Here is a 20,253-nt window from a genome sequence, read left to right as displayed (position 1 = left end):
CCAAACTTCTCAACTAATCACCTATTTTTCTAGCTTATTTACCCCCCACCTCTATTCAGGAAGGTCAAGCTCATTATAAAGAAACAGAAAGAAAAGGCTTTGAGATAGAATGTAAACCTTAGTTACAGCCATCAACAACTTCTCTTTTACTATTATTATTGCACTAAGCTATATAATATGAAACATTGTTGCCCAGCATTGTACTAAAGATATATTGACTAAATATAAAACCAGCCCATTAACTTTTAAGAATTTTCTCCTCCAAATTCTGTATGGAATGTGCAAATTAATTAAGCTCTAGCGCTATAAACTGGAGATAATCAGTCTTAACCAGCCGAAGAGCTACTATGTCATCCACTAGTCAGAAAGCCACCAAATAGCTAAGCACATTTCTGACATAAAAAAGCACATAAACATTTTATTATAAAATAACAGTACATTCATCCAAATGGCTAAATAGAGGTTGCTGCCTGAGCTTCAACATTTTTCAGCTCAGAAGGAGGTCTAGAATTAATGCCAGGTTTCCAGAGCCCATCAATTCCTCTGCTGCTGACTAGGCTGGTGAGCTAATGTCAGGGAAAACACTAACTACGGTTGTAGAGTTAACTATATCTAAAAGATAATAATAATAATAATAGTGAAAATGCTACTTTTCATTTGTTTCAAATGGATGATTCTATTTCTCAATACACCTGGGTTTATGTCAGCTCTATAACATTGTAGCGAATTATTCAACCTCCCCAAGTCTCACCTGTAAAATTGGGATAATAAAGACTCTCTCAGAGGCTCACTTAACGAACTAAAGGTAGCACAATGCCTAGTACACAGTGAAGACTGTTCAATAAAAAGCAGCTATTATTCTGAGGCATTTGTGAAAGAGAAAAAAAGTCAATGGGCATTTAAGGTTTGAGTTTCTCAGGAGGACAGGATTGGCTTGGTATTTTCATCTTTAATTTCTTTCAGAGGTACTTGCATTCAGTATCTCATCCATCATAGCCCCATGTGCACAATGTAGGCCATTAACACATATGGTTCCGGCTCTGCTTCACGAATAGGAATGGATTGCTCAACAGGAATTGCTGTGTTCTTATGTTTTAAGTGCTATTTTTCCCTGAGGCTTTCAGTATGTCACTCTATTTCAAAAACAAGTGGCTCACATGTCTAGAAAACCATGTGTTGAAGCTCACTGTTAGAGATTCTGTTTATTCACGAGCAGGTCATCAGCTTGGAGAGAAAAGGTCCTTATTTTAACTCCAGGCTCATGTGCATAACTACAAAGAGTCTGGGTGTTTAATGGTTCTTATTGTCAAGCCACCCTGAGGTCAGTAGTCCTTTCACGATTAACTCATGGGATTAGCACGTATTCTTGTGATGTGTTGCATAGGAAACGCCTCTCAGTTCCCAAAATATACTGGATTTACATAGTGCTAGAGGATATATGTAAACTGAAACACTGGAGAAAATACCTTTGTGTGATTCCATCAGGCAGGACATGTGATTTTGCTTTCTGGTCTCTTGATTGCTATTATCAAAGCCCTTTCTTGCTTTATGATCCAGAGTCTGCCCAAGCTAATTGGTTGAATAACAACTGCCTGAGGCCTGGACATAAGGACGTGCTGGCTCTCTGAGCAGGGGCTTTCCACTGCCCTGCCGTGTGAGCTGTGTGAATTACCTGAGTTCTCTTAGCCTCCGTTTCCCTGTTTATAAAACAATAACAAAAAGTAGGTTACCTTTAAGATACCCTGTCCCAGCTCTAAAGGCCTGTAATTCTACTACTATCTTTCTTTTTCAAATTTACTGCTTTGTCAAGTATTTCATTTTCTAATGATGAATAGTATGGAACAGAATAAACAACTGCTACCTAGAAGATATAATTAAGTTTATATATTATTTTCTATAACTAATCTGCAATGGGTTTTAATTTTATTCATAATTACTAACTTCAGGCTTAAAATATCTGTATATGAAGCAGGAATACTGCACCATTTTATAGCCTCTTCTTCTCATATTAATAAAGTAACATAATAAAACACCACCTACACAAATGATAAGCCTCATTCTATCAAGGGAAAGTATAATTAGCAAATTAAAGAGTTGAACTTACACTTATATTCCCAAGGTTTTTCATTTAAGTAAAGCCTATGACCTAAATGACAGTGATTATAATACGGCACTAAGTAAATAAAAGTATGTCTGCCTTTCATAATTTATGTTTAATTTCCCATTTTTCATTTTCAAAATAAAAGCTCTGTTTTGTTTACACTCTGATTAACTGAAGATTTTTCTTAAATCATATCTTGTGAAAATAGACATCCAAACACAATGCATGGATTTTTTGACCCCCATAAACACTAGCTTGTATCTTTGCTGGTGACATGCAAATAGAAAGACGGGTGCTTTCAATTTAGAAAATGTTATACTTTCTCTATTATCTTCAAAAAACATTCTTTGAAAGAAGGGTTACTATCTTTAGTCTGCTTTCTCTGCATGTCTCTGGAAAAACAGGATATATAAATTGGTTTTAGATGCAGTGCTCCAGAAAACACAGGAAATTCTGAAATGAGAAGGAGACACGCTTCCTCGCGAACACACTCCCTCAGATCAAAGGGTCACCCGGCCAGTTCCTTAAGACAAATGTGCTGAGGTTGAGTAGACACCTCAGATCACACAGACTGAAGCTCGCATCCTTGCTCTGCCCCTTGCTGGTTTCATCTTGACCCACCTCCCTGTCTTCATTTGTAAAATGGAGGAAGTACTGCCTAATTCAGTGGTCCCCAACTTCTCTGGCACCAGGGGCCTGTTTCCATGAAAGGCAATTTGTCCGCAGACCAAGGGAGTGGAGAAGGTTTTGGTTTCTGCCTGCTGCTCACCTGTTGTGCAGTCAGATTCCTGAAAAAGGGTCGGGGACCCCTGACCTAATTCATAGAATTTGTGCAAAAATTAAGTTAGATAATATATATAACATATTGTATAACAAAATCAACCAAGAACTCATGGAAGTTATTGTTATTTTTATTATTGTTGCTGCTTTTATCATCATTGCTACTATTATCCCTGCTATTATCATTATTACATCAGAAAGACTGTGATCCTGTGGGGTGAGAGCACACCACGGTTTCAGCAATGACATTTAGGCAGCAGCATTGGTTTCCCTTAGGGAGTCTTGCTATGCCCAGGATGAGGGAACTGGAGCTCAAAGACACCCAGAAAACTGACAGCACTGAAGACATCTGCTGCTAAGTCGCTTCAGTCATGTCCGACTCTGTGCGACCCCATAGACGGCAGCCCACCAGGCTCCGCCGTCCCTGGGATTCTCCAGGCAAGAACACTGGAGTGGGTTGCCATTTCCTTCTCCAATGCGTGAAAGTGAAAAGTGAAAGTGAAGTCGCTCAGTCGTGTCCTACTCTTAGCGACCCCATGGACTGCAGCCCACCAGGCTCCTCCATCCATGGGATTTTCCAGGCAAGAGTATTGGAGTGGGGTGCCATTGCCTTCTCCCTGAAGACCTCTAAGGATGCTCAAAACATTCTTCCCAACCCAGCCTGAGGCCGCATCGCTGCCTTGTTTCTGCCCTCAGGCACTCACTCCACTCCCTGTTTCCACACCAGCCTTCCTAACTCACTTTGTGCCCTCCTGCTTGAATCGTCGTAACACCCCAGTTTCAGTGACAGATAACTGGATACATCCTATCGGGTCACTGCTCCTACAACTGGGGGAAGCAAGGGATTGGAGATGGGACTCAAGCAGAGGATAAGGGCTGAACTCAGCATGTGGCACATACACTCCTCCATTATCGACTAGAAAATCAATTTAGTGTATTAGTGACCAGTAATATTTTTCATAAAATAGAATAGGAAATATCAGCACATACATCATGCAGAAAGTAAAATATTATTTTGTTCAGCTTTATTTCAGTTATATATATGAGTGCATGTCTATCTCTGTTTGTATATACATGTGTGTGAACTGGGTTACAGTATAAAATATATTTCTTTTTGTTCTCATTTGAAAGAGAAGATGTTTAAGGTCCCTTTTAACTAGAAAGCTTATAGTTCAATAAATCTCTAAAATCTGTAGAACTGGGATGTAAAATGCCAGTAGTTTTTAGTTTCAATTAAGCTATAGCAATCTATTTACTTTAGTAAATAGGTAAAGTAAGCACAAAAAAATGTTCTTAGCTAGTGATTCTAAAACTATTAGAAAAGATATAGTCTCTAAATATTTTTTATTAGAGCCTCTCTTTGAAGTCTTTTATAAAAATAAATTTAAAAAATAAAACAGCAGTAGTTTGGAGGCCTTGGTTTTATTGGGCTAGTCTATTTATTTTCCAATAAGATAGATTGTATTTTCTTGAACTCCCAGATCACTGTGGATAGTGACTGCAGCCATGAAATTAAGAAACACTAGCTCCTTGGAAGGAAAGCTATGAAATATCTAGACAGCATATAGTCAAAGCCATGGTTTTTCTAGTAGTCGTGTACAAATGTGAGAGTTGGACCATAAAGAAGGCTGAGCACCAAAGAACTGATGCTTTCAAATTGTGGTGCTGGGGAAGACTCTTGAGAGTCCCTTGGACTGCAAGGAGATGAAACTAGTCAATCCTAAAGGAAATCAACCCTGAATACCCATTGGAAGGACTGATGTTGAAGCTGAAGCTCCAACAGTTTGGCCACGTGATGTGAAGAGTTGACTCATTGGAAAAGACCTTGATGCTGGGAAAGACTGAGCACAGGGGGAGAAGGGGGCAACAGAGGACAAGGTGGTAATATAACATCACCAGCTCAATGGACATGAATTTGAGAAAACTCCAGGAAACAGTGGAAGATAGAGAAGCCTGGCATGCTACAGTCCATGGAGTCGCAAAAAGTTGGACACAACTTAGCAACTGAACAACAACAACACTGAAGATGGTTAGTCTCATTCATTATTAATGAAATTTCTACCTCAACCCCCAGAGAGGTGCCATAGCACAAAGTTCTGTGGATCCCTTACCTTTATCACCGTGTGTAAACGCAAAGCCAAGAAGGAAGTCCTCAAGTTCAACATCTTTTTATTCTAGTTGGTCTTGCACAGTGGGTTGGTACTAAGGTAATTATTTGCTCTTATTATTATTTAGTTGCTATCCTAGGTTACTTTCCATATAAATGATGTATTAACAATTTGAACCTGTGCCCTGGGAGAGTTTTGCAATTAGAACATTTTTAAATCAAAGAAATAAACACTATAAACAAAGTACAGCTTTTTAAGTGGCTTTCTAAGGCTTGTTGCAATTAGTCACTGGCTTAAGAAGGCAACTCCATTACCATTCTGTTGAACATGAGTCACCCATACTTTGTGGCCATCAGTGCAGAAATAAACACATTGCATCTTCCTTTGTATGTCTTTGGTATTGACAGATTCCTCTGTTTCAGGAATTTTGACTATCAATATGTGAACCATAATTTTCAAATCAAAACTCTAGACATAGTTCCTGAGATGAAATTTTTTATAAAATTCTGATTTTATAATTTCTTATAAAATGTCTTATCCAATCAAATTGTGGCCATCACTTCACATTTGTTTTGACTTTTTATTTTATATTGGAGTATAGCTGATTAATAATGTTGTTACAGTCTCAGGTGAACAGTGAAGGGACTTGGCCATACATATATATGTACCCATTCTCCCCTAAACTCCCCTCCCATCCAGCTGCCACATAAGGTTGAACAGAGTTCACTGTATTATGCAGTAAGTCCTTATTGGTTCACTACACATTTGTTTTGACGTTAAAATAAAATGCAAATTTAAAAGAAAATAGTTCTAGCCCTCTGAAACAATTTTGAACTGATTTAAATTTCCTAACCACATTTAATAGCATCTAGGAAGAGTCACTGTCTCCCACCCCCACTGCCCTCCCTTCACCCTTCCATGGCCCCCAGTTCAGCAGGATTTTATAAGTACAGTATTCCCCAACTTGAAAATACCAGCACATGTATACACATAACTGTATGAAATGTGGGCTAGAATGTACGTGTATCCTCATTAATTCCTGAGTTCCTTCAGACTATGACTCAATTTTTGTGACATATACGTTGTTATTATATTACTTGCCCTGAGTCATTCAGTTACTATTTATCAAATACTAGGATTTCTCAGTTATTTTTATTGATTTGTGGAGTTGATGGGTCAGAATATTTGAAACTGAGACTGTCTCAGAAAAGGAGACATATGGTCCAGAAATGAAGCAGGCATCCCTCCGCAGGGGCAAAGGCATGACAGAAGGCTTGCCCAGGGCAGCAGAGCAGGCCCAGCATAGCTGTCAATTAAAGGACGGGGAATTCAGTGACCATCACCATCACAGCTACATTCCTTGAGTGCTTACTATGTTCAGGGATCACACCAAGTACTTTCTGTGAACACTCATAAAAGCCCTGACAGAAGCCATTCAACCCTGTTTTATAGATAAGGAAGTAAGTAGGCTTGGAGAGAGGTCACTTAGATTTATTAGAACCTGGTATCAGAACCCAAGCCTTCCCAATTCCAGAAACAGTGCTCTGGGATCTGAATCTGCTCCTGGACCAAACATAACACCCATTAGACCTTTAGGAGGCTACACACCCCTTGACTGTAGTAATTGCTGCCTCCGGTTGTCTTTTCAATCCCCACCTATCTTGGAATGAAGCATGTCCTCTGGGCTCTAAAACTAGGAAAATGTCTGCAGTGGGATGGGCAGTCAGGAGGCATTTTTTTCGTTTTTTCCTTTAAATAATTCTCATAACTAATGCAATTTACCATTCCTGACTCCTCACACTTTCCCCCTCAACATGTTCTTTTTTGATTATTTATTATTATCATAATTAACATTTATTGGACACATTACTGTGCAAAAATATGGAAGAAGACAGACTCCCCCACCCTTTTGGCTTATGATCCAAATATTTAGATTGTAAACACAATGTTTTTGGCAGGTTAACTCTGTATGAAGAAATAGAGCATTTGCAGGAAATGTCAGATGCTTATTTTACGATCAGCGTAAGGAGTAATTTACCCCACACAAAGATTTGGACTTGGCAAGCAAGTCCTGTCTACCTACCCACGTGTGAAGAAGGCAGGGACAAGGCTTCTTCCTTGCCATGATTTTTAGGAAATGGGCATTTTTAACTCTCAGTAAATGTAGTGGCAAGAAGGGGCAAGGGAGGTGGTTGTTGGTGGTCAGCATCACAGCAGGACAAAAGGCATTAATAACAGAAGTCTCTGCATGCCCCTCCTTGTAGTAAAAGATAAACATGCTGCTTTTAAGAGATGTATGACAAAGTGCTTACAGTGCAGGTAGAAAGAAAAAAAAAAAGAGAGAGATGTATGAAACATTATAAAATTAGTCTACTTATTCCTCTTTCACAATCTGCACAATAAGACCACAGCACATAAAGGAGATAACTAACTCTAGCACGCTGGCTTCAAAACTTTCTGCCCATGTGTCATTTCTCCTCTAGAGAAATGGTTTGAACCCCAGACATGCAATGGTTTGCATTTAAGAAACTGAGTCAGGGCTTCTGGGGCAGTCCAATGGTTAGGACTTCACCTTCCAATGCTGGGGGTGCGAGTTTGATCCCCAGTCTGGGAGTTAAGATCCTACATGCCTCTTGGCCAGGAAACCAAAACACAAAACAGAAGCAATATTGTGACACATTGAATAAAAACTTTCAAAATAGTCCACATCAAAAAAATACAACTAAAAAAAATTGTGTCAATTTCATGTGGCATGATATTGAGGACTCAAGATATAGGAGAACTCTAAATGCCTGACCTGATAATATTAGTTATAATCTTAATAGTACTCAATAACCAACACTATGGATCACATGAAGGTAGGAAAAAGTTACATTTCTGGGGTGACTTGCATAACAAATTTCCACTAAAAGGAGACTGTGCACTTTCACAGTTCAAAAAGCTGGAAGGTTTTGTTAATGATCTATGAGCAGGCATGAGTGCTAAGCTGAAATGAACCATGGAACAGAAAGGAATTTTAGTCCAGCACCTTCATTCCACAGTTAAGTAGGAGACCATGTGTATCATCCACGGTCAAGCAGCTGGTGAGGAGCAGAATTAGGACATGAATTCAGAATCTTGTGGTCATCTAATACAGAGCTCCTGCCAACATGTCATGCTATCCCTGTGTTTTTTTTAATCATAAAACAAAATTACACAGGAGTGAACAAGCAACTCTTGGGTAATCCCCATATTCTGAATTATCTGAGCATCATCACAAATTTGGTGGACCCAGAAAGGACTCCTCCCAGCTACTTACTATGGACAGTCCCCCCACGAATTCCAAGATACCACAACAGCGCTTCTGTTAAGCCTGCACGTAAAGCATCCCAGCTGAATTGGTCAGAACCTGTTTGCTATCAGTTGTTAGATATTTTGACCATCACCTCTGCTTTCTGGGAGTTCCTACAGGTATCAGAGCATCACTGCATGTACACACACCACCACTTCAGTTACACTTGCAGGTGGCAACATTTGCAACTGTTCAGAGCAAATTATTCATGTAAGATGGAGAAAAGTTAAAATGACTCTGATAAAAACAACAGAGCCATACTCTTCAGACAGCTTAATTTTCTTTTCCCATAGCTATAAATTTTGGCCACATAAGAACAAGAAATCTGACAAGAGTAGCCTTTTTAATGCTTGCTTTATAGTTTAAGTAACTAGCTAAACCACTATTGAAGGCCGTTAAAGGGGCAGGTTCTTTCCCCATCTGGTTCATCACATGAGTTTGACACCTTGTTTACTGCACTAACTGGAACTATAAAAAGAGAGGTATGCCCTGGGTTGCTCCATATCTGATATTGAGTCACATTTTTGTAAACCAATTGTTCAATTAAAAAAAAAAAAGCCTTCCAATCTTTCAGCTTATTGACAAAATAATAAACGCCCACCCCTCTGTAATAAATAATGTATGTGTCAATCGGATGATAAGAGGGCTTGGAATTGTGCCCCTTTCATCAGTCTTTAAGAAGACACTCACAATATTGGCAAGTGCCTCCAGTAGCAGGGATCTTAATAAAGGGGCCTTAGACGATGCCACATTTTGCATGGGAAAAGACTAGTTTCTGCTGTGATACAGTGTTTTTGCTGTGACATTTAGATGAGTTTAAAAAATGGCTACTACATAAATTTAGCAATCTCTGACTTGCACCATATTCATGCTTTGAACACAAAGCTCTCTTTTTCTTTATACTTTTGGTGTTTCATTCACTAGGTTTTTGTAATGGCATGCCATTAGTGATTATTTGGGGTTGATTAACAAATGTAACGTCTTCCTGATATATTGTAAACATAAGCTGAAGATGACTTTTTCCTTTTGAATGGACCACTATGCAGCCTTCAGGGAGAATGAATGACCTTGTCCATCCATATATTTATATAACTTCTCTAAAAGGCAGCCAGCCTAGTCTTTTATACCACAGCATGCTTGATACAAAGCTGTAAATATTTCTTATCCGTTTCAGTTAGTTAATTCTATTTTCAAACTTACTCCGCTTGTGAATTGGCCTGCCAAAATATATGATGAGGCTTCAGATTTTTAATCCAGCTTCCACTTAAAGTCAGTAACATTGTACCTTTTCTTTTTCCATAAAACTACAAAAGTAATCTTCGAGAGAATGACCCAGAGAAAGATTATCTAAAATTCATTTCAGAAAAGCCAAACGTTGAATCTCAGTGTTTCCATGTAATCTGGAAATTGGGGGCATCATTGCCAACTATCTGAGCAGAGCATTGAACAATATGCTTTGCCTATTTTCTAGAAGAATATGAGTCTAACTGCACCAAATAATTTAGTCTATAGACCCAGTTCAGACCTAAAGAGCAACCTAAATATATTCCTTAAGAGAAAAGAGAGCAGAAAAATCTTGCTGATCTTAGTTTCTTAAAGGAAATGTTAATGTTCTCTTGTAAAAGAGAGTTTATAATGTGTTAAAGAAAATGAAAGACTTGAGTGATGTGAATGCAAAGTGGTATGGTGTGGCCCATTGCAGAATGGGCTAGATTAAGAGTCCAGAGGTCTGACCCCAGCCCTTCCAAGAACTAGTTCTACCATGCTGGGCAAATTACTTCTCTTTCTGTGGCTCAATTTTCTCATCTGTAAAATGATGGCACTAGCCTTGGTTCTCTAAGGTCCCATTCAACTCTGTCATGTTGAGGCTATGAGTCTATAAAAGATCTGAGATGGCTAAAATAGGAGGAGGAGACAGATGGTATATTGGGCTCAAGAGCTCTGATGAAGAAAAGTAATAGGAGTCAAGAAGTGGAAAAAGAAAAGCAGACCCAATGCTATTTAAAACAAGTTAAAAAAAAAAAAAATTGAACAGACCTGGAAAAGTAACTAAAGAAGTGAAAGTGTTAGTCATTCAGTCATGTCCAACTCTCTGTAACCCCATGAACTTTAGCCCACCAGGCTCTTCTGTACATGGAATTCTCCAGGCAAGCATACTGGAATGGGTAACCATTCCCTTCTCCAGGAGATCTTCCCAAACCAGGAATCAAATCTGGGTCTCCTGCATTACAGGCAGATTCTTTACCATCTGAGACACCATAGCTAAGAGCAAAGTCCATTTTCAAAGATATGGGAAATAAAATTGGCAAACAAGACAGAGATGTATGAGGAAAAGAGCATGTCAAAAATTAAAATGTTGCTCATTAGTATGAGTAGGAAAAAAAAGAAAAATAATGTCCAGTAGGAATTCAGATCATAATATATTCATATTGCCAAATTCTTAAAAAGAAAATCTATACCTACCAGTAAACATGTTTTTTTTTTTTTTTAATGTAAACTTGTATTGTCCTTCATGTGTCTATTTGTCTCTGGTATAAGCCAGGCTGGCAAGCATGATCTCATATGACATGTAATAGGGATTCCCCATTACACAGTGAAGTGACTGCCTATTGCTATACACTATTTTTGTCCCTCCAAAATTTACATGTTGAAATTGTAAACTCCAATGTGATGGCCTTAGGAAGTGAGGACTTTCGGGGGTGATCAAGTCATGGGATGGAGCTCTCCTGAATAGGATTAGTGCATAAGGATAAAAGAGGCCCCAGAGAGCAGTCTTGTTGCTTCCACTTGGGAAGATGAGGCAAGAGGAGGGCCCAGAAAAGCACCTCCACCAGCACCACCACCACCCCCCCCCCGCCCCATGCTGTCATCCTGCTCTTGCACTGTTAGGCTCCAGAACTACAAAAACCGAATGTTTGCTGTTTATAAGTCACCTGGTCTGGGATCTGTTCTAGCAGCCCGAATGGACTAAGACAGAGACACAGCAAAGTTAAATAAATCGCCCAGCGTCACAAAGCCAGTAAGAGACAGAGCCAAGATTCCAACATGAACCAGAGGATTCTGAAGTCTCTTTGCTGTCTCTTTGACACAGGGAAATCTTTAATATCAATGAAGGTAAGTGCTGCAAAGGGAAGTAAGCTGGCCTAGGGCTTCAGAGAAGGCCTCCCTGAGGAAGAGACATGAGAGCTGAGACCTGAAGATGTGCTGGAGGTAAGCAGGCAGAGGGGAAAGCTGCTTCAGGTAATTATCAAATAATTACACTTCACTTTTATTCACAAAGGCCGTTGTACCATTAGCATGGCTAAAATAGCTTTAAGCACACTTTAAAAAAATTATTTTAGTAATCCCAAGGGAGTACAGAATTATCTTTTTATGTAAATTCAGGGTTAGGCAACCATTTCTCCCCAGGCTGTGCTATAGAAATAGTCTCTAAGAATCACTCCTGTATCACAGGGCCAGGAACCCAGAGACTCTGGTAACGAAGCCCTCATTTCCAGATGATGAGAGTGGGGAAGCTGGAGAGATAGGCGTTTCAAAGTGCTTGGCTATTCTGCATATAGAGGATCCAAGTTCTATAAATGAAGAATAACAGGAACCAACCCAACTATGACCTTCTCTCCATTCATTAGGCTGGGTGGTGAGTGCTCACTGAGGGAAAGCAGGCAGGATTCTCAGTTCTACGGTTAAGAAGAGTTTCTGTGGTTAGGATGGAGCCCTTCTTGGTCACAACGCAGCAAAGGGAGCAGATGAGGTGGTCAACTTTGGCCTTGCTCTTGATGGAAGCATGGGTGTCCGTGGATGCTCGTGGCTATGCTGTGTCTGGGAGGTATGAAGTGAAGGCACCCTTTTTTGCGTCAGGGGCCATGTGTTGAAAGCTAGATCTAGACCAGTTCTGAAATATATTTTACAGTTCTGGGTCTAGGAATTTTTATGCTTTGCCCTGCTTTTTCCAGAAACCGTGCTCCTATTCCTCAGAGAGGAAAAAGGTCATGTCCATACCCCAGCCTTCTGCAAAAAGGTCATGTCCATACCCCAGCCTTCTGCTGTGCTTTGCTAAGTTGCTCAGTCATGTCCAACTCTTTGAGACACTATGGACCGTGGCCTGCCAGGCTCCTCTGTCTGTGGGATTCTCCAGGCAAGAATACTGGAGTGGGTTGCCATGCCCTCCTCCAGGGGATCGTCCACACCCAGGGATCAAATCCACGCCTCTTATGTCTCCTGCATTAGCAGGCAAGTTCTTTAAATGCACCTTCTGGGAGGCCCAATCTAGCCTCAGGGTTCTTTTTTAAAAGGATAAAATGGCCACTGTAGCCCAAGCCTTCCTAGAAAACTGGTCTTTCTGCTTGTTTTTTTTTTCAATCATGACTTCCATTTCTAATGATGAGTCTAGCAGAGACTTCATGGAGCAGGTGACAACAGTCATACACACAGACTTACATGTACTCTTCACTGGCCTACCCTAGAGATCTGGGACTGGAATATTTAGCTAAGGGGGAAGGGCAGCAAACTCATATTTATTGACAAATACTTTGTAACTAGCACTTTTGAAAATACAATGAGCCCTTGCATCCACCCCATTGAGAGGAGCCCCGTGTTCAGAGGAGGACACCAGGACTCAGGGCCTCCACCTTCACACACATCCCTCTTGCAAAGCCTTCTTATTACGTATGCATTGAGAAAGGCAGGCAGAAAGCATCAGAAATATGATTGGCTCTCTCATGTGCTTGGGATAGATTTCAGATGCAGCTAATTATTAGAAGCAGTGCTGATGTGCCCTGCAGACTCTGCCTTTCTTGGGTAGCATGGCTGTGGACTTCATCGTAAAATGTTTCCCTACACAGAGAAGCTGCAGGCTGACTTTCAAAGGAATAACATTCGTGTCTCAGGGTCCCACCCACCATTGAGCAACCAGCTTTGGAAATCCCTTGAAGGAGGAGTGAAAGGTAACTTGACCTCGATTGAGACAGGGTGGCCAGAGGAAGTGGGTGAAGGGGCGTGCAGGGCCCAGAGCAAAGAGTGAGGAACCTGGCTCCAAAAAGGACTGAGGTGACCTAGGTTCCTCCTACCAACAAGGCAAGTCTGGGAAGAACGCTGATGGAGCAAAGTTTTCCAAAGGAAAACTGCCGTGCGGACTTCAATTTTCCTGTTACTTAAAAATAAAGACGAACAGCCATTTCATTTGCTTCACCTCCCACAAGAAAAATAACTGACCCATCAAAGCCTATGGAGCTGAACTTGGCCTCATATTCCTTTTGCCTCAAGATTCAGTCTTTTATTCCTCTTTTACTAACTTTGTTGATTATTAAAATGCAACCAAGAGAAAACTCTAGTTTGTGAAAACTAAAAGTACTAGCAAACAGTGAATGTCAGTTGGAATTATTTTTCTAAGGGTACTCATAGGCAACATTTGTCCTACTTCAATAGTTTATTTCCAATTAAGAATACAATATTTTTCTTTTAGGAAAAAAGGCACATACATTCTGAAAGGTTGTACTATTTCTTCTCTCCTTAGGCATGGGTGGCCGTGCCAACAATAGAAATCATCATATGGAACACGTGACTCCCCTCTTCAGTGGGGTCATAAACATGTTACAAGTAAATGTTGAAATAATGACTTTCTTTGGACATCATTTTTAATTAGAGCTGAAAGAGTCTGGAAAAAAGTAATAACCACCTGGCAAGCCAGCTCCTCTTTGAAAGCTGAATTAAAATCAAATGAGAGCAATAATTAGGACAGCTGGAAATAATAAAAACAATAGATAGCAGAGACATCTTTGACAAAACACAACAAAGCAAAGAGACATTACAATGTAAAATCTTAATTGTGTCATAGCTCAGTAAATCTCTCTCCTTTTCCCCTCCTCAGTTCTTGATCACAATGAAAAATAACATTGTTATTGCTATGGCCTGAATGGGCATGACAATAAACAGAGGTAACTGCTGTAGAATAGTGCAATTTAAATAGACACAATATTGCAATTTGAATGAATTACTGTTTTCCCATTTTTGTCCCTTGAATGGAGTGCTAACTTTTACTTCTGCAAGTTGTTTGTAGACTAATATTGGATTAGCCAAAAAGTTGGTTCAAAAACCTGAATGAACTTTTTGGCCAACTCAATACCACCATATATATCAAGTCTTAAATTTAGTTTTTTTACATATGGGGCTGATTTGGATTCTAATGTCCAGAATCAGAATTATTCCTGAACTACTGCTAGCCTAAATTAAAAACAAAACAAAACAACAAAAAAAAAACCCTCACCAGAGACGCACTATGCCACTTCTATGGAATGAAGAAGCTTCTGTAGTCACTGCTATTCTAAATAGCATTTTTTTCTTTCCATTTTGCAGAACTGTAGGGAGAAGGGCATATGCCAAAATTCTAACAGTGGTTTTCTTTGAGAAATGGAATTACTGGTCATTTTAGTTTGTATTTATGTTCTTTTCTGTATTTGTTAAATTTTTCATAATTTAAAGCCAAATATAATTGATGTAAATCCTCCAATCTTATAAATGCATTGAAGGAGGAGGAAATGACCCAGAGACACATTAACAACTTTAAACATACGCTTGCTATAGGCAATGGGAACGGAATGTAGAGGAATGAAGTTCACAGACTCTGCAGCTCCATTAAAGTGCAAATCACTTGCAGTGTAAGTCACCGGTAAGCAGGGGAGGGCCCCAGAGGACAGCAGCGCTATACTGACTGCCCAGAGTAGAGCGCAGACCTCTGTGCACATCTGGAAGTCAGGTTATCTAGATACTCGGTGAATGACATCCTACATGGTGGTGTGAAAGCCACTTAATCTCCCCAGTCTCCGCCATCAGAATATCTTCTTTTCCACAGGCAAAGCTTCTGCTTCAAGTTAATAGAAACTGAGAGAATTGGGACACCTCTCCCTTTACTTTTTCCTCTCTGTCAAACCAAGATAAAGGTTTTATTCAAACTTTTTTATTTGAAGAGGAGTAGCACCTGAATGAAATTTGTTCATGATCAGAAATCCTAAGAATTAGAAAATTTCCAGACACCCACAGAAATGATACAATGCCTTGAAGAATGAGGGGAGAAATTGTTGTGACCAGAAACATAGCTATCTAAGCAGTATTCCTTGAAATAAAAAGGTTTTCCATATATGAGCATTTATAAAAATCATGTCTATAAGAAAAAAAAAACTGAAAAAATTTTAAAGATTTAATTTAATGAAAATGATTCAAGTTTTACATTTTAGTACCCTGGAAAAAGCAATTTTTTAAAATTTGAATAGCAATAGCTAGTTTAACCTTTTTCACCCCTGGAGGTTTAAATTGGCCATGACTCCTTCTTTGAAAAATTCACAAAGTCTTTCTTCTACATGTTTAATAATTGTATTTAATCTCCCACAATCTGTCCAATTTGAAAGGCAAAGGGGTATACATAGATTACTGACTTTTGTTTACCCAATTCTGCAATTAACTAACTCTTTAATAAAATTAACTTTATTAATCAGTAATCGTGAACAAGTTGTTTGATATCTATGAGCCGGTGACAGTCCTGCTCACCAAATATTTGTTCAATGAATGAAGGATCAAATAATGCTGATTTCTCATCTTGTCATTTGATGACTTGCTCTGACCTTCTATGACCTATGTGTTCCTATTAAACTGTAGCAACAGTTCCCAAATGCAAGTCAGTTGATGAATACCAACCCATCAACTAGTGTCAGCCTGTGATGAAATTTTCAAGACCTTGCATACAGTGAAAGCTGTAGAGGTGTGGCATTGGGTATATGATGAGAAGGGAGGGCAGCTGAGAGCACTCTTGTTACCTCAACCCTCTCCCTTCTTCTCTGGCCTTCAGCAGCCAAGAACATGATTCAGAGCCATCTTCAGGATATGCTCTTGAGTCACTGCCCCTACCCAGTCCAGCACTGGGGTAGGCAGCTGCTAAGGTGGCCACCAATGAACCCCTCCAGCTAGTATTCGTACTCCTGTGTTGTACTCTCTCCCCCTGTACCTGAGTTGGTCTGGGTAAGTTATTTTAAAAATGCAATTTCTGTCTTAAGTGCATTACCAGCCCCCTCCCCCATCTGTTTTGGATCATAAGTCCAGGGGAAGCCAACTTTTATGTCATGAAAACACTTGGGTACCTACAGAGAGGCTCATATGGTGAGGCACTAAAGTCTCCAGCCAACAGCCAACCAGAAAATAGTCCATCCACAACCATGCAAGTGAGCTGAGAAAAGACTCCTTTCCCAAATGAGTATTCAGATTGAGACTGCAGTCCTGGCAAACACTTGTATGCAACCTTGTTAGATACCCAGGACTAGAAACCCCTAGCTAAACTGCTCCCAGATTCCTCATCCACAGAAAAAAAAAAAATTGTTATTTTAAGCTGCTGTGTTTGGGTATAATTTGTTGTACAGCAATAGATAACAAATTCAAAAGTACAAACATTTCTTCTACCTTGACCCACTCAGATATTCCCACTGGAGGAAGAACAGTTCTCCAACTTTGCCTTCCATAAACATTTGTGTCAATATACTAATCCCCTCACCCCCAGCTGGGGAGTAAGTTCTACAGTAATTCACAAATATTTCTCTTGAAATATGCATGTGGTTCTAGACAGTGGAATTGTCAAAAAGCCACGACTGTCTCTCTTTCCTCTGCCCCATCATTTTTATACTCACTTTGGTTTGTGGGATCTTTTTCTCACAAGTCAATAGAAGGCAGGGAATTTTAAGGAAGAGTTTGACTCCCCTCCTGGGCAGAATATTTAAGTCAAACATTATTGTTTGTTTTCAGGCAAACCAGTACAATTATGCAACATAAATTCTTTTAAAGCATCTGGGACTTCAGTTCAATTTAAAATCCTGTGGGGTTTATTACCAAAATGAATGATTATAAAATATATGCATACAAATGAAGAGATAAAAAAATTAAAGAGCATATGAGATTTAATGCACACTACTTGTAATTCCATGCCAAATTGCTGCAAAACACAGTGGCTATACCATGCAATACCATGCACAGTGCAATACCATGTGAAAATGTGGTTTATAATATTTACGGCTTTGGAATGTGGATTTAATATTCTATTGTCATGAATATATATCATAAAAGAGTAGAGAATTAGTTTCTAGGTGCCAGTAGGAAGGGGAGGGGAAGAAAGGTTTACAGCTGTCGTCAGTTTTACTGCCAGAATCAAGGGCCCTCCTTTCACCCCAACAGTACACCACTGTGATAATTTTGTGAAAATGGAGATTCTCTATTTTTCAGTGTTCTTATTCAAAGAGCTCATTTGGGGCCAATCTAATTCAATCAATATGCATTGTGTCAAAAATGTGAAAATATATTTGAGACTTTAAGGGGTTGGGGGAGGAGGAAATAAAAATTGAACCTTATAATCCCTATCTTTGAGGAGATCACAGTCTGGAGAGACAGGCAGCAATGTGCATAAAGAATCTGAATCAGGATTGTGTAAATTGTTGCAGTTGCTAACAACAGGCTCCCACCTCCAGATTCTTCTTTTAATCCATCCTCCTCACTGCTGCCTGAGTTAGTTACCCAATATAAAGTCCACTTGTTTCACTTCCTGCACAAAGCTCTCTGTTGCTTAGAAAATACAGTCCAGTCCAGACTCCTAAGTGCAAGGCCCTTCAATGTTCGATCTGGAACTACCTTGTCATATCCAAATAACACTCTGGAGAACAATGCGCAAGAAAAAAACAGATTTCACTTGAAAAGACTAAGGATTCCAATATAGTACTTCAAATAGTGTACAGACATCCACTGTTTCTGCAGGGCTCATCCCTTCCTAATTTTTGTCTGCAGCAAGAGAACTAGTTAGTTTCTAAAGAAGGATGGAGTCAGGTCAACCAGGAAGCAGCTAGGGCATTCCCTTACAGGAACTGGTACAGAAGGAAACAAATGGGTGTGTTATTACAAAAGAAATTCACTGGTATTTGCATCTCCTTTTCCTAACCCCTCCCAGCTCAGTCCTAGTCCCTCAAAGAGGAGAGTACTGTACTTCTGAATGTCTCAGGTCTTGCATATTTCATTCAGGAAGAGAAACTGCTCTGATATCTCCCCTCAATATCGAGGAATTGGTAAGATTTGGAGAGAGAAAATTGCTTAATATTTTTTAGGCTGAGGCAGCAAGACTCAGCATTCTGGAGATGAGAGCTGAGGAGCATTAGAAGAAGTCTTTTTTCTTTGGATTTGAGTTGTTCAGGGGGTAGGGAATTCATGCATGTGTAGAAACAGGTCCTTCTTCATACATCATTCCTACATCACAATTTGCCTGTAGAAGGGAGACAGTCTGAGAGCTCAGCAGGTAGTGGAACCCCAAGCAGTTGGGAGGAAAATGTATGCCTGAACTCCCTGTATAAACAGCCAGGAGATGAGCCCCAAGCAGGGAGGAGTAACAAGGACAGCACATGGACCAATGGCCATCCTCCTCTGCCCCGTGAGCCCCTAATAAACTCCATTTCTGTGCAGTCTCAGAGAAAAGGCAATCAGAGGTAGGGTCTTCCACCAGCAAAGTAGAGGGGGTTCAGAAAAATTTATATTCAATTTAGAGATTTAAGGGATGCATCTTAAGTTTTAAAATCTTTATATACCAGACAAAGTTCAGGGGCTGTTTCCAGGTAAGAATGCTCAGACCATTGTTTCCAGATGCCTGCAGACCTTTTGCCATGCCAAATCCCATATACCCAAATACCTGGGTCTAAAGAGGGCCTCCCATGTGGCTCAGAGGTAAAGAATCCTCCTGCAATGCAGGAGACGCAAGTCCCTGCGTCAGGAAGATGAAGATCCCCTGGAGAAGGAAATGGTAACCACTCCAGTATTCTTGCAAGGAAATCCCATGGACAGACATGACTTAGTGACTGAACAATAGAGGACACCACAGTCCACTTTATGGAAAAACCCACAGGCAGGGGCAGAGCACTGGGCCCTGCCTTGGAAATCCCCTTTCAGGCTATGGACAGGCTTGTGTGCCTTTTAGCAAGCACCCCATGTTATTCTTATGGGGAGGGTACTCTTCCAACCAGACTTTGAAAAACGCTGACAACTGGCTCAGAAGCTCCTTTCATTGGGGCACATTGCTATCTGTGAGGAAGGTTCATTTTGTTTGCGTTATCCAGGCTCAGCTTTCACTCCACAACCTAAATATCTCAGCAGATTTACATTTAAGACCCACACATACCCATACGGTTTCTACCCAGTATTAAATATTTGTTATTTTTAATCATATTTTATATCTCTCCTACTGAACCACAAATCTCTCTGGGGCTGAGACTTCATTTTATCCATTTGGTTTCCTCCCGCTTATACTTGGCACAGTGCCCTGCAACTAATAAGTGCTTAATAAATGTTTATAGAATGAAAGGACTGCAAAAATAATTAGGTGTTGTTCTGAATCAGCAGCTTGCCTAATTCAATTTAAAACAAAAGACGGTCAAGAGCAGAGTATGGGAAAAATGACATTAGTGAGAATTCATATCCATTTCTAATATTTTCAGTTAAAAGGAGAAGCTGAAAATACGGTTTGAAATAGTTCCTTGAGGCGTGTATTTTAATTGCCAAAACATTTTTGTTCCCCGTATCCCCCCACCCCTTATATATTTTAAATAAAATAGCTGCTCTCTCAGTAGCATATAATCACTGAGGAACATTGACAAACTCAGGTCACAGAGTCTGCTCCACACTGCAAGCAGGTTCCACTAGGACTCTTCTCAGCTGTCTTGGTTCAGATCTAGAAAGCATTCTGCGGACACCTGGGAGCAGACTGCTCTCCCTGTTGTCATCCTCCCCAATTTTTTCAGTCAAGATGTTTCTAAGTGAAGATAGGCTTTCTAATCCCCAGACACTCTATTATACTGAAATACTTGGGTACTTTCTAGGAACCAGGAGTGAGAGTCAAAGGTGGGGTCCTTATGAACAGAAAGCTGGTT

The 20,253-nt window shown here is 39.9% G+C and overlaps 1 long non-coding RNA gene across 5 annotated transcripts in view; it reads right to left on the bottom strand.

Annotated features, from left to right (window-relative positions):
• Positions 1–20,253, bottom strand: part of LOC145523559 (uncharacterized) — an 880,911-nt gene that overhangs the window by 680,956 nt on the left and 179,702 nt on the right. Inside the window, exons 1-2 of one of the 5 annotated variants that reach the window (XR_014066720.1) lie at positions 2,871–3,499; positions 1,467–1,697 (exon numbers count right to left, since the gene is read on the bottom strand). The exons of the other annotated variants lie outside the window; for them this stretch is intronic. This is a non-coding gene — a long non-coding RNA (uncharacterized LOC145523559). Of the gene's footprint in view, positions 1–1,466; positions 1,698–2,870; positions 3,500–20,253 lie in introns of those variants that run through there. 5 annotated transcript variants of the gene reach the window in all.

The sequence above is a fragment of the Giraffa tippelskirchi genome, chromosome 2, assembly GCF_054371585.1.
Source record: "Giraffa tippelskirchi isolate mGirTip1 chromosome 2, T2T-mGirTip1v1.2.pri, whole genome shotgun sequence".
Classification (NCBI taxonomy): domain Eukaryota; kingdom Metazoa; phylum Chordata; class Mammalia; order Artiodactyla; family Giraffidae; genus Giraffa; species Giraffa tippelskirchi.
The sequence above is the reverse complement of the archived record's forward strand: the minus strand, read 5'-3'. Positions and strand labels throughout refer to the sequence as shown.